This window comes from Leopardus geoffroyi, chromosome C3 (genome assembly GCF_018350155.1).
Source record: "Leopardus geoffroyi isolate Oge1 chromosome C3, O.geoffroyi_Oge1_pat1.0, whole genome shotgun sequence".
Lineage (NCBI taxonomy): Eukaryota > Metazoa > Chordata > Mammalia > Carnivora > Felidae > Leopardus > Leopardus geoffroyi.
Window position 1 is genome coordinate 21005372 of NC_059338.1, and position 14814 is coordinate 21020185.

Genomic DNA, 14814 nt, shown 5'->3' on the forward strand with positions numbered 1-14814 from the left:
GAGAGAGGGAGACACAGAATCTGAAACAGGCTCCGGGCTCTGAGCTGTCAGCACAGAGACAGAGGCGGGGCTCGAACTCACGGACCGCGAGATCATGACCTGAGCTGAAGTCGGCCACTTAACCCACTGAGCCACCCAGGCGCCCCCAGAAATGTTATTTCTGCTTACAATGCCAAACTCTGGAAATGAGTTAATTGGTTTGGAAATATTATGTAATCTCTCTCTGTCCACCCTCCCGCCCTTCACCTACCCAATCTTTGACACCCACCACTAGAATAACCAAGATTCATTTGGTCTCTGTCTCACTAAAGGAGTAAGTGACTCATGAATATATTCCATATTCACCAATGCTGGAAGGTAAAACTAGATACAGCACTTTACTGCAAGAATCTTGGAGTGACGCTGTCACATTCACCAGTGTGGTGCATTGTTTAATAAATATCCAAAACTGGGATGCCTGGTTGGCTCAGTCCATTAAGCATCCAACTCTTGATTTTGGCTCAGGTGGGGATCCCAGGGTCGTGAGATTGAGCTCCATGTTGAGCTCCGTGCTATGCATGGAGCCTACTTGGAATTCTCTCTCTCCCTCTGCCTGCCGCTCCCCCACTCACCCAGGTGTCACTCTCTCTCTCTCAAAAAAAAAAAAAAAAATCCAATACTAAGTTGTTTGTATAGCTCATGTTTATAAGTATGCATATATATTGACAGATAATTTTCAGGTACAAATACTCTGTACTCTTAAATTTGTTTTGTCAATGTTCACACTCTTTAATCTTTCAGATATCCATGAAGATCAAAGCATTACATAAGTCCTTGTTTCTCTTCAACGTTTCATTCTTTTATATTGACTGTAAACAATCAATTTTGTAACTTACAGTTCTTGTAATATCAGACTGTTTTGCTTTTCTTTCAGTTTAATACAAACATCCTAACTTGTCTGAATTTAATTAACATGACAAGCTGTCTTACAAATCTGCCTTCCTCACTGATATCTGAAAAATTATTTAGGGCAAAACACAATTATTTTTAAAATCATTTACATATTCAAGTTTTATTTTTAATTTTGCTTAACACATGTACTTAGGCATGCTTTTTGTGAAAATAATTGGTTAGGAAAGTGCATAATAGAGTATTATCTTTCCATATATAACAATTAAAATAGATCATGTCATACAATTCTTAACATGATCTCTATTTTGTTTTTAAAAATCTAGATAGTTCTGTATATGGACAATTTAAAAATATAGAAATATATATACCAAGAAAGTCACAGTGATCATCTTTAAAGGTAACATTAAGGAAATACTCACTTTCTATTTTTATCTTTTGAATTTTTTTTTTAAGTAGGCTTCATGCCCAAAGCAGAGACCATTGAGGGGCTTGAACTCATGACCCTAAGATCAAGACCTTGAAATCAAAATCTGAGTTGAGATTGAAAGTCCCAAGCCTAACTGACTGAGCCATGCAAACACTCCTGTCTTTTGACTTTTTAATAATGAATATATCTTACTGGAGATGAAGTATAAATATACCTTTTAAAAGAATTTAATATATAGAATTATATATATATATATATATATGAATTATATATATATAAGAATTATATATATAAGAATTGTATATATATAAGAATTATATATATAAGAATTATATATATATAAGAATTATATATATATAAGAATTATATATATATATGATATGCACATTCTATATATAATATATGCACCTATATATGCTTAAGTATGAGTATATATACATAATTGAATGTATTTTTTTATTTAATGAGATAAAGTATAAATATTTATTTCAAAAAAGGATGTCATTGATGGTCTTGTAAGTTCTCATAATCTGTTATATCATCTTTTTCTTTTTTTTTTTTTTAATTTTTTTTTTTCAACGTTTATTTATTTTTGGGACAGAGAGAGACAGAGCATGAACGGGGGAGGGGCAGAGAGAGAGGGAGACACAGAATCGGAAACAGGCTCCAGGCTCTGAGCCATCAGCCCAGAGCCTGACGCGGGGCTCGAACTCACGGACCGCGAGATCGTGACCTGGCTGAAGTCGGACGCTTAACCGACTGCGCCACCCAGGCGCCCCTATATCATCTTTTTCTATCAAAAAAAATTTTAGGGGTGCCTGGGTGGTTGGTTGAGCATCCCACTCTTGATTTTGGCCTAGACGGTGGGATTGAGACCCTAATTGGGCTCCATGCTGAACGTGGAGCCTGCTCAAGATTCTCTCTCTCTCCCTCTGCCCCCTCCCGCTTGCCCTCTCTCTTTCTCTAAAAACAACCAAAAAAAAATGTTTTTCAAATGTTTAAAAAATATATTTTTAATTCTGCACCAAGCTATGAGGTTTTCAAAAATATGTTCTGTGACCATAAAGAACTTCTGTAAAATTAACCTTCATCTTTCAAAGATTTGTATAAAACATCCTTTACCTTCACTCCACTCAAGTAAAAGTATTTATTAAATTTTTCTGTAAGGACCATGAAATTGAATTGGGACCTGTGCTGTAAGAAATCGCCCAGAAAGTCACAGGAGACTGGCACACACCCTCTAATGAGAAAACATTTCACAAGCAACAAAAACCACAGTCAAAAATAATCAGAGAGTTGGGGCGCCTGGGTGGCGCAGTCGGTTAAGCGTCCGACTTCAGCCAGGTCACGATCTCGCGGTCCGTGAGTTTGAGCCCCGCGTCAGGCTCTGGGCTGATGGCTCAGAGCCTGGAGCCTGTTTCCGATTCTGTGTCTCCCTCTCTCTCTGCCCCTCCCCCGTTCATGCTCTGTCTCTCTCTGTCCCAAAAATAAATAAACGTTGAAAAAAAAATTAAAAAAAAAAATAATCAGAGAGTTGATGATGGAAAGAAACCTAAAGGAGCATAATCCATAAAGCGGTGAGTCCTTCTTAGAAGAGAAGTAAACCAAATTCTGCTTTCTTCCCTGACAGAATGGTGAAGAAAGAGCAGGAATCTATCATATGTTAGCATAAGAAAAAAACTATTTAAATCCTTAATTATCTATTAATGACTACATGAGGGTTGGCATAATGAATTAGAATCCCTAGGAGCCCTGACCTGGGAGCAAGTCTGCTCCACCAACCGTTTGCCTACAAACCTTCAAGGTATATGGGCTTAAATATGGGGATAAGAGAACTAAGAGACCCTCCTTGAGGCACAGATGGCCTTCCCTGAAAGAAGCAGTGCACTGAAGACTGGGACAAGCCAAGAAAAATCCTTCCAAGGCTTTTCAGGCTCTCAATGGATATAAATAAACCATTGCTACTGAAGGCTGGTGCTGAGGCAAGAGGGAAGGAAAGAGATCTCCCCAAAGTCAGAAAGCTGAGAGTGTGAACACATAACAAAAAGTACTGTGAGCAACTTAAAAAGCTCACAGCCAGTCTTTGGAACCAAAAAAGAACTGCGAGGGTACAGAAAATAACGGTTGCCCATATTTGCTCCTGAGTCAACACTCCAAGTATTTATAGACAGAAGCCCAGGAGGGAAGATGAAGGACACAGGACTTGCTGGTTATAAAACTTCAAAAAGTCATTGTTCTAGTTTCATAGAAGAGATGGGACCAGGAAGATCAGACAAAGTACCAGAGAAGTTCCTATGTCTATTAAGAAGTCCCACTTGAGGGACGCTTGGGTGGGTCAGTCAGCCAAGCATCTGATTTCAGCTCAGGTCATGATCTCACTGAGTTCAAGTTCGGAAGTTTGAGCCCCACATCCGGCTCTGTGCTGACAGCTCAGTGCCTGGGGCCTGCTTCGGATTCTGTGTCTCCTTCTCTCTCTGCCCCTCCCCTGCATGTGCTCTCTCTCTCAAAAATAAAAATAAATATGCATTTAAAAAAAGAAAAGAAACCCCACTTGAGCTCTGGGGAACTGTTTAACCATTAGGGGGACCCCTCAGTTCACACAGGCAGTATGACTCTACTCTTAGACATCAACTTCAGTTTGGTGATCCATTCAGCCTGATTAGGCACATTAAAGTCAATACTTGGATAACACAGGGAACTTTCACTTAAGTGAAAGTCATAATTGATGTCATCATTTTAATATCAATACAGTTAAAGTTTAACACATTAATTATATCCACCTGCTATCATATATAGCTAACTAATTAGTTCACATTTCCCAGTTAGATTATAAATTCCTCATAGGCTAAGATCATGTTTTAATATTTTTCTGTGTCTCCCAAAAGATGTAAGACAGCCTAGATATATATGATTTAATTAATGAATAATCAGCTATTCTTTTTTTTTTTTTTTTTTTTTTGCCCAGGAAAAAGTTAATCCTCTCCATCCACCCAGGATTAGCCTGCCCATCCAACAGATCCATGACTTTGATATTAGCTCTCTGGAAGCATTAAATTAATTGTGAAATTTTTTTCCTAAGGAGAAAGGATGAATATTTGTTTTAAAAATAAAACAAAATTAAGACTATATACAGTCGGAAGAAGACAGAAATGGTAGAAGAAAGAAGAAAATGAAGAGCAGAAAGCAGAGGAGAAGTAGAAAGAGAAGGAAGAGAAGGGGAAGGAGAAGAAGAAATGTAGAAATGGCAATTACATAAAATCAAAATTTTTTTTTAAATTTCATTTTCATCCTCTAGATTCTTACTCATAACCATTTATCTCTCCAAATGGCTTTTAAAAATCAGGATAAAAGTTGGTACTATATTTATTGTTTTTTATATCAATAATCACCTCTAATTAGGGTTTTTCCTTTGAGTTTCTAAACAAAGATAAAAATTATAATTGTTTAAAAGTACTACTTCATCTTCAATCCAGTAGAGGCCATTCCATATATTGAGTAAATTTCGATAGCACACACATAGCATCTGTACATACACTTGAAGATTACATGAAATAATATACACACATAAGAACAATTAAGCACCCACTGTATATATGGGAAATGAAAATGGGCTGGGTGAGGAAAGGCTTCCAGAAGTAAGAAAACTCAACCTGGATTCATACACAAAGAGACATGAAAAGCTTGATGACTGTCTTCAGTACTTCTAGTTTTGTGCTAATAATGTAAATGTTTTTAAAACAGTATCACATAGGGGGCACCTGGGTGGCTCAGTCTGTTAAACATCTGACTCTTGGTTTTGGCTCAGGTCATGATCTCACAGTTTCATGAGTTCAAGCCCCACATCAGGCCCTGAGCTGGTGGTGCAGAGCCTGCTTGAGATTCTCTCTCTCTCCCTTGCTCTCTGCCCCTCCCTCACTTATTCTGTCTCTGTTTCTCTCAAAGTAAATAAATAAACTTAAAAAAAAACCTTAAATACATATTATATGGAAACAGGCAATTGATAAAAAACATGAAAATATATAATATGCTATATGTTGAGAAATACTAAGGAGAAGCATAACACAGGGAAAGTAGGTAGTAATTATGTGCAGGGGGTTATTATTTAAATTAGGTGGTCAGAGAGAGCCCCACTAAACAGATGGTATTTGAGCTAAGATTTGGGTGATAAGGAAGGAAGCCATGTAAATATTTGGAGGAACAGCATTCCATGTAAAAGGAACAACATGAGCAGCACTTCCCAGGGCAGAAAATGCCTCGTATGTTTAAGAAATAGCAAGGCGAGCTGTGCACCTAGAAGAGAGAGAGGAGAGTAACGGGAGATGAAGTCATAGAGTTGAGGGCATAGGTGGACATGGGCTTGCCCATGCTTCTAATGACTGCCTTTACTGTTAGTGAAGTGAGAACACTGGAGGATTGTTACCGGGAAAGTGCAATTATCTGTTTATGGTGGAGTATTTCGTGGCTAGTGTGTCGCAGGGAGAACAACACCGATGTGGAGAAAGCAATTAGGAAGCCATCATTGCAATAGGCGAGATGGTGGCTTAGACAAGGGTGAGCATAGCAAGAAATGTTTGGATTCTTGACTCTATCATCAAATTGTTAACTGCTCAGTTAGGAGAAAAAGTCTGGAAAACATTAAAAGTATTTTCTAAAAAAAGGTGGGGGGTGGGGAGTAAATCATTTGTTTTTTAAACTCTAGCTTAGAACAATGTGAAAGCTTTTAGCAACTATTTTGTTAAAGTCATTAAGATTAAATTTCATTCACAGCCCATGGTACCATGTTTGGAACAGAGAAGATGCTCAAAAATATATCCTGAATTGAACTGAACTGAATCAAGAAATTATCAGAGAAAAAGAATGAATTCCAGTCTCATGCCTGCAGCTGGCTAAAGCCTGAATATCAGAAAGAAAATGTTCAGAATTTCTCCCTATTTTTCTACTGTCTTGTTCAAGTTCCCAGCCAGACTTATTCCAAGTGTGGCCCTCTGGACCAGAGCATCAGCACAAGTGAGAGCTTGTTGGCTATGCAAACCTTAGGTGCCATCTGCAGACATCCTGGACCAGCATCTTGGGAGGTAGCCCAAGAATCTGTGTTTTAACAACCTGGCAGGTGATTCTTAGGAACACTGAAGTTTAAGAAGAACAGTTCACAACTATCCTCAAAATCAAATTCAGTTATTTATTACTACCCAGAATAGGATCCTAGACTTAAAACCAGAGTTTTTATTAAGGTATTTTTAAATCCAAAGATCACTAAATAATTTATATATAATATAATCATGTAATTTATAAATACACATATGTGTATGTGTATGAGTGTATAATCACCCCAGGTATACTGTCAGACTGGCCGTCACCTGACAGCCTTGGTTAGCAAAGCTATACCTATGACACCTGTTCTTCTAGGACCTTTTGAGCCATCCCAGATACCCTGCACTCTAAGAATGACTTCAAGAAGCAAAAGACAGAAGCAGCTCTATTGGGAAAGCCTTGCTTTTTATCTCTTTCTAAGCAAGCTATTATACAAAGTGAAACAATATAAACAAGATTTGTTCATTTGCTTATTTGATTGTTTTAGCCAGGAAAGATGATCGTTTATAAAGGCTTCGCTTCTCAGCTCCTGGATGTTCAGAGTAATGAAGTGGAGAGGTTGTATGCAGGCTTTGGGAGCTGACAGATCCTAGTTCGAATCCTGGTTCTGCTTATTCTAGTCACGCAAACTCGGTCAAGTTGCCTAATCTCTCTGAGTCTCATTCCTCATCTAAAAAGTAAGCTGGAGGGTAGTCTCTGTGGTGCAATTGCAATTGGCTAGCGAATTGGGCTGTGAACTGAAATGCTGGTGGTTCAATCCCACCCGCGCAAGTCTGGAATTATACAGTCTTGGGGCAAATGGCTGGCTCAGTCAGTTGAGCATCAGACTCTTGATTTCGGTTCAGGTCATGATCTCAAGGTTCTGGGATGAGCCCTGCCTCAGGCTCCACACTGGGCATGGATCCTGCTTCAGATTCTCTCTCTCCCTCTGCCCCTCCCCTGCTCCTGGTCTCTCTCTCTCTCTCTAAAGTAAACAAACAAACAAATAATAAGAAGTAAACAAGACACTATGGTAATAGATTTGTGTGTGACACAAATGAAGTACTCAACAAATTTGCATTCCCTTCTTCTATCTCTAATCTGTCAGTAATTTTTATTTCCAGACCTTTTCCCTACATGCTAGAACTGATGTAAAAAATAACCTTCCCTCCACCCACCCACAATGTGATGCATTGAGGAAATACTGATTTGGGGAAATGTGTAGCTTAAATGTCTTTAATGCTGGATTTCCAGATTCTCTTTCCCCAGAACCACCCATGGGGAAAAGGAAGAGAAACCACTTCCCACAGCTGGGGCTTTCCTCATTTCCAAAGCTGCAGAATAATCACAATTCCCAAAGGAAGCATGCCAGGCTTGGAGGCTCTCTTTTCTACCAGGAGAGCATTTAATAGCTCTTTCAACAGGACAGGTCTTCATCCCTTCTCCATATTATTTGTCTGTAACCTATTACTTTTAAGTAAAATCTTACCGTTTTACAAAATAAAGAACATTAATCTTCTACACTCCATATTCCTACTTTCTCAATTTGTATTTTGCTTGAATGATAAGAATGGAGGAGGTAGAGGGAACAACTCTCCTTCTTAATGGTTAGTCTAGAAAGAGCCACTTGCAATAGCATTTTCTCTGAACAGAATTCATCATTGTGCTGTCAGGATCAACTTTCTTATCTGAACTTGAGAAATCTGCTTTTTTGTCTCCCTATCTTAGAACACTGTGAATGGGAAAGCTGACAACGGTCAAACGTGGCCACAGAGTTGATGTGTGGGAGGGTGAATCTAACAATTAACTGCCAAAATTCATTTTTTTAAGTCTCTTTGACACTGTTTACAATAAGCTTCTACAGTTCTCTAGTTTGTGACCATATCAGGCTTGTAAAGTGAAGAATTATAGAAATTATAGGAGTAAAAAGAATTAGTTCAAAAGCTTTGTGATACCCATACTGTGTGAGAAATACTCTTGTTTGAATAGTAAAATATTTTAGATCTTTAGTTCATTTAACACACATATTTTCCAAAAGGAAAAAGAAGTCTGTATATATGTATGTGTGTTGGTGGGTGGGTGGAGGGCACAGGGGTGGTTTAGCGTTGATCATGGGGCTTCAATAGATTTAAGAAATGACGATGAAGAAGAAGAAGAAGAAGAAGAAGAAGAAGAAGAAGAAGAAGAAGAAGGGGAAGGAGAAGGTGGAGGAGGAGGAGAAGGAGAAAGGGAAGAAGAAATATAGCTAACTTCATTTTACTTTCAGGCTAAATGAAATATAAAAATAAAGCCATATGCATTTCTCTCGAAGCATTCACATACAGGCACAGAGGTGAAGTATTATCAAATTTGATGCTATCTAATTTTAAATTATTTAAAGTTATAGAAAAAGTTTGTTCTCTTGATATTTGTCCTTTATAAATTTTAAGAACTCTTCTTACATTATAGGACAAAAAAATAGAAGCAGGTGATGACAACAAGAGGCCTCTAGTTTTTGAATTTATTCTGTACAGGCTGCTTTCAGTATAAAGTAAGCTGCTGACTGCCACTCCCATACTGCTCCTTCCTAACATCCAACAAAGCAGGGAGCTGGGCTCTTGGGCTGGTTCAGACCCTTCTCAATATAGAAGTAGGACCACACACTCGACATCAAACCAATTAAAGTAATCTTTTCTACTTGCCTTTTTCTTCCCATTTCATCCCAGAGCCTATCATCAATTCAAGTTTATTCATTATCATGAAATACGAAACTTTTTTTTCTGTTTCTGAGTATTTTTATTAACCACTAATAATTAATTCACTTTGGCTATGTGGCTGCCAGAATAAAATAAAATATATGTTTCATGATTCCCAAAATAGGCTAAATGATAGGGTTGAGCTGGTGTTATTTGAGTTAATTTTATTTGGCAACAGTTTGGGCTTGATCAGCTTACAGAGATTTTTTTTTTTTTTCCAGGATTCCCCAAGACATTTCTGATTTCCAAGAACAGAAAAGTTTGTTATTTCAGTCTGTGTTAGCACCTTGGAAACAAAAAGAGATTTGTTATATTACTCTTCACAAATACATTTAGTAACCACCATGCCAAGATTTACATTAGATTTTCTTTGTTATGGTAATTCCTTCTGATATACGTATGAACGAGGTTGATTCCTGACAATGACTATGAAATAGTAACCATATTACTTAACTTAAGTAAGCTATGCTCCCAACTCAATTCAAAGGGGATATGTCTACAGATAGATCGACTCTTGTAGATACATACAGATGGCTATAAGTGAACATTTTACTATCTATAAAGAAAAGAACTCATATTTTATTGCTATAAACTTTTTCAATCTTTAAGTGTTTAAGGTTGTGAATTCACTCAAATATGCAAATATAATGATATTTTAAGGCAATCAAAAGGGATGGGATTTCTATTTATTGTCTATTATGTACCTGGTTTCATGCCAGGTGCTTTATATCTGTCATATCATTTAAGATTCCACAGCATTCTAAATCTAACCATATAATTCAGAGTTGGTGTAAAGCTCTTACATCACCAATCCAATTTTCTAAGGAAGAAAAGGCACCCAAATCAACAGGGCCAGTTGGAAGCAACCAAAGTTTAAGATCAAAGAAACCAGGACACGTTTTTTTGCCTCTACGGTGTGCTCTTGAACTCCAAATCCTTGTTTTTTACCCATATCATGGAGATAATACAACTACCTCATGATACGTCAGTGAAGATTAAAAGAGACAATGCAATTGGGGCGTGTGGGTGGCTCGGTTGGTTGAGCGTCCTACTTCAGCTCATGCCTCACGGTTTGTGGGTTCAAGCCCCACATCGGTCTCTGTGCTGACAGCTCAGAGCCTGGAGCCTACTTTGGATTCTGGGTCTCCCTCTCTCTCTGCCCCTCCCCTGCTGGCATTCTGTGTGTCTCTCTCTCAAAAATAAGCAAACATTAAACAATTTAAAAAAAAGATACAATGCAAAAAAGTAGCTGGGAAATAGGGACTAGATGTCAGTTTGCTTCCTCTAAGTTCTACTCCTTTCTCTCCCTACACGTGTTGTACTCTGCTTCCATTGGATAGTTAACTAAAGTATCAGAAAATGGTAAAACTGAGAGCAGCTTTAGTGACCACCAAGTGACATCATTTAACAAATGAAGAGAATAAGTTCCAGAATGTGTCAAGACGTAGACACAGCTAAGCAGGGACAAATTTTGTTTACAAAAAAATTCTTAATTCAATGTCTTTTCCATTATACCTACCTAAAGTACATAACTTACTTAAAAATCAGCTGATGTGTTACCGTCTATGCCCCCCTCCCATCCTAACTTAATCAGTACTTCTGAAACGCCCACGTGTGATGCCAACTCCAACTGTATAGCTCTACGTGTCTCAAACATACATATACAGTGACTGACCGCAATAGTGTCCGTGTGTCCTGTTTGTCAGTGGCAGCCGTTCAGAGACAAGTATGGCTGTGCAGAAGTCCTCGCTGTAGCTCGATACTTTTCAAGAATAGACATACATGTCAATATTGATGTAAGTTTTTCTATTTTTTAAAACGTAAGAAGGCTAAACAAACCTGTTTGTGCTTTCTATATTAACGCATAAAGTGAGGAAACAAGCATTCATAGCATTCCATACAGCTTACTGTACAAGGTCTGCACTCAGTAAAGGAATTAGGGGAGAATAAACAATTCTTTTCCTCCTACTTCCTCTTTCCACTTGCTTTCATTTTAAATTGGGTAAAAAGTGAGCTTTAATGACTGTTCTATCATATTTCCTTTTGTACTCTGAAGTTCACAGCTCACAAACAGGAGCTTGGCAAACATTTGTGAATTGATTCACTGCCTGTGGGGCTGCTATCAATTTCTTCCACCTCCTATGGACACTAACTCGATCCCTTTATTCCTTCCTCGAACATTTATCCGATAAACATTCACTGAACACCTGCAATTTTTCGGGCCCTGTGCTGGAGATGAGAAAGAAATAAGAAACAATTCCTCCCTTCCAAGAACTCCAAGTCTAAAGTAAGGAAGTGGATATGTAACAAAGTAACTCTTTTTGATGGTATATAAAGGTGATATAGGAGATGATCCCCTTTAAAGTGGCATTCTTTACTCACTACCCACCACGTCCACATTGCCACAAAAGAGCACAGAAGTTTAAAAAAAAGTGCAGCTGTCACCAATGATTAACACAATGGCGAGACATGGTGTATGAGAACGGATATAGGTGGTTTTATAAGGACCATGTGGTTGTGTGGGACACGCATGCTGAACACAGACTGCAGACACTGCCCAAAACTTCCTTTTGCAGGGTGCGGATGTAACCGAGCCTTGCGTGGAAGTCTTCGCTTCCGGAATAGGAAGATTGACTAACCAGTGAAGCTCTGTATTACTCATTTCAGCAGTCATTTGCTTTTCTTGATGCAGCACATAAAACTTGTACAAGATACAGCAAAGGAACTTAGTCAGGTCACCCACATTAATTTAGGACATCTTTCTGTTGACTGATTATACAGACTCTACCTGTTAAAGTTTATAACAAAGTCAAAGATGCTGGGCTCAAACGGAATCTCAGATCTAAAATTACAATCTTATGGCAGGTGGGGGAAAATGATTCAGCAATTTTTTATTTAAATTAAACTTCCAAAATGATTATAGAAGAAATTATATTCTGAATACCTGCTATTTGCTTGGCACTCTCGTAGATGCTGTAGAGATAAAAAGACATGTAAAATATGCTTCTGATGCTCAGGAATTTGCAATCCAATTGGGGGAAGAAACTTTAACTGCAAAAAGGAACAGCCAAACAAGGCAACACGCAATATATTGCTAAATGACTGATGTTGGTAATCAGAGATATGTACACAGTTAGATAACAGTATCTTTGAGGTAAAGCAATCTAGAGAGAAATTGTACTTGGTGTGAGCTTTGGAAAGGATAAAATGGAAGAATGAGGTGTTGTAAGAGAAAACCGGAAGTGGAACAAAGGCACAGAGTAGGAAAACTCTAGGGAAGTTAAGGAAATAGGGGTTGGATTCATTTGGCTGTGCAGAGATAGCCTGGGAGAAGAGTGGAGCCAGGGCTGAGAATGTAGGTTGAAAGGTTGAAATCAGAACATAAATGCAAACCCAAGGAGTTCAAGCCCCCTTCCATGGTAATGTTGAGCCATTGAATTTTTTTTTTCATCAGCGAAGTGATGTAATAAACCTGGAAATTATGTTTAGGGTAAAAACCAGGAGTCCAAGTTAAGACCAGGTATATTAGGAGAAGCATGAGAGCCCCATTTGGTTCATAATATGGCATTTTTTCAAGTGAATATATTCTTTAAGTCATATTTTCAGTATGTATTTAGTAAGCTGTGAAGAAACTTTCTATTAGGGTAGAGTATATGCCACTTAATATTAAAAATAGATTTGTTACATTTACTAAGTAGAATACCTTCACTGTTTTGGAATTTTCTGGTTTTCAAATCAACAATTGTTTCTCATATTTCAGAATTCATGTTTTACTGTGTTTCCCTCTGTGATTCCTTGTAACATTCTTGGCATGGGTTTAAATACATAGGCAATAAGGCCCATCTTGTACCCGATTAAATAGTGCTATATGGTGCTTTCAGAATCAGTGCACTGAACTGCCTACCCAGAGTGACTTTCAGCTGACTGGCTTCAGAGCTAGTGGGGTGGCTTTTTTAGCACTGGGCCATTTCCTGTGTATAATTCATCAAAATACCAAACCAAGGTGGATCAATGTGAGGACAAGTTTGTTCAATATCCATGCTTGGAATTGGCTCTTTTGGCAGGAGTAAAACCAAGATTCATTCTGCCAATTGGAGAAACTGAAAATTGGAGAACTCAGTGACCTGACACTTCATTTTGTTTGTTTTTATTTTTGACAGAGAGTGGAGGAGGGGCAGAGAGAGAGGGAGACACAGAATCCGAAGCAGGCTCCAGGCTCTGAGCTGTCAGCACAGAGCCCGAAGTGGGGCTTGAACTCATGCAGGATCATGACCCGAGCCGAAGTTGGAGGCTTAACTGACTGAGCCACCCAGGCACCCTGACACTTGATTTTGATTTATTACACAGATACTGCAACATCACATAGATAGGTAGCCAGGTAGCTACCTGACTAGTTTATGATTAAGATCAACCAAACTTTCCCTCTTAACTGTATGATTTCATAAAGTCAGTTTTATACCTCTAAAATGATTGCCATACATCTAGTCAGAAACCAGGTGGGGCCATGCACCAGAGTTCATATTTGCATGATCACAGACCCTAATTCACCCAGGGACAGGGTTAAATTTGAGTGTATGTCATCTTTTCTGAACGGGTCCAGAACTTCATAAGTTTGCTCTGGAGTAATTTCTTCAATTCTTACTCTTACCTGCTAAAAAAGTGGGTGCTTTTATATGGTGCTTTATATTCAGAATCAGTGTGCTGAACTGGGATCAGAATACTCTTTCTTGGATTTAATATTAAATCACATGGATGCATCACATGAAATTTATTTGGCTATAAAATTCAACCTTTAACCATCGGAAGAGAAATGAAATCCATATGTAATAAGGTAACATTAGTTTGTAGTATTGCTTTTCAATCTTGTTTTTAATGTAGACTACTGTAGTAGATCAAAGACCTTGAAAGACCCCTACTCATTTCCTCATGACCATGCCAAACAAAAAATTTTCCAAAAATAATATTTACAAAACAAAACTCTAAACAGAAAGACTACTAGAGGCTTTGGTAACATTGTGTTTTGTTAAATATTTTAATCAAGAATTCTTATTCGAGGCCATATAATATACAGAAATTATCATAATTAGAAATTTTAGTTCCCTTAGAGATGTTCACAAATGACCTAGAAAACTACTCTGTTTCAAAACTCATCACAGTGCATGCATAGAGTATTGTGATAAACAAGTTGACAGAGGTTAACAATTTCGTCCGAATGTTGTTCTGTCGGTTGTGAAGAATGAATCAATTATTTTGTTCACATACACCAGAGGTGAATATGAGAAACCCACACCACTACATATCTAGTGTAGACTTGGGGTAGTGTCAGTAAGAAGTACTTCTCACAGCCTGCTAGTTAATAGAAACATTAATTCTATTTGAGTATGTCCTCTCATTCTGCTCTACTTTTCTAACCAAAGATTAAACTCTGCCCACATGATCCTAGGTATATAGGAGAAGGAAAGCAGAAAGAGTCTCCCTTCACTGCTTTGTCGGAGAGTCAACAGAAGCACCACACTTGCAGCCTACTGTCAGCAGCACCAAAATGCATAATGTAGACATAACGTATACATTATGGATTTTCCCAACGCATGGTTCCAGAAATGTGGAGTTTGTGAGATAATGATCCTGAGATGCTTTCCTTGATTCTAGAGAAATAGAGACTATCCTACAATAGCAGGGTTGATTACCTTG

General features: G+C 38.1%; 2 long non-coding RNA genes across 2 annotated transcripts in view; one reads left to right on the forward strand and one right to left on the reverse strand.

Annotated features, from left to right (window-relative positions):
- LOC123586739 overlaps positions 1–2611 on the forward strand; it is a 92939-nt gene extending 90328 nt beyond the window's left edge. Inside the window, exon 3 of the long non-coding RNA XR_006706917.1 lies at positions 2486–2611. This is a non-coding gene — a long non-coding RNA (uncharacterized LOC123586739). The remainder of the gene's footprint in view (positions 1–2485) is intronic.
- Positions 1–14814, reverse strand: part of LOC123586740 — a 360359-nt gene that overhangs the window by 112190 nt on the left and 233355 nt on the right. The window lies entirely within an intron of this gene.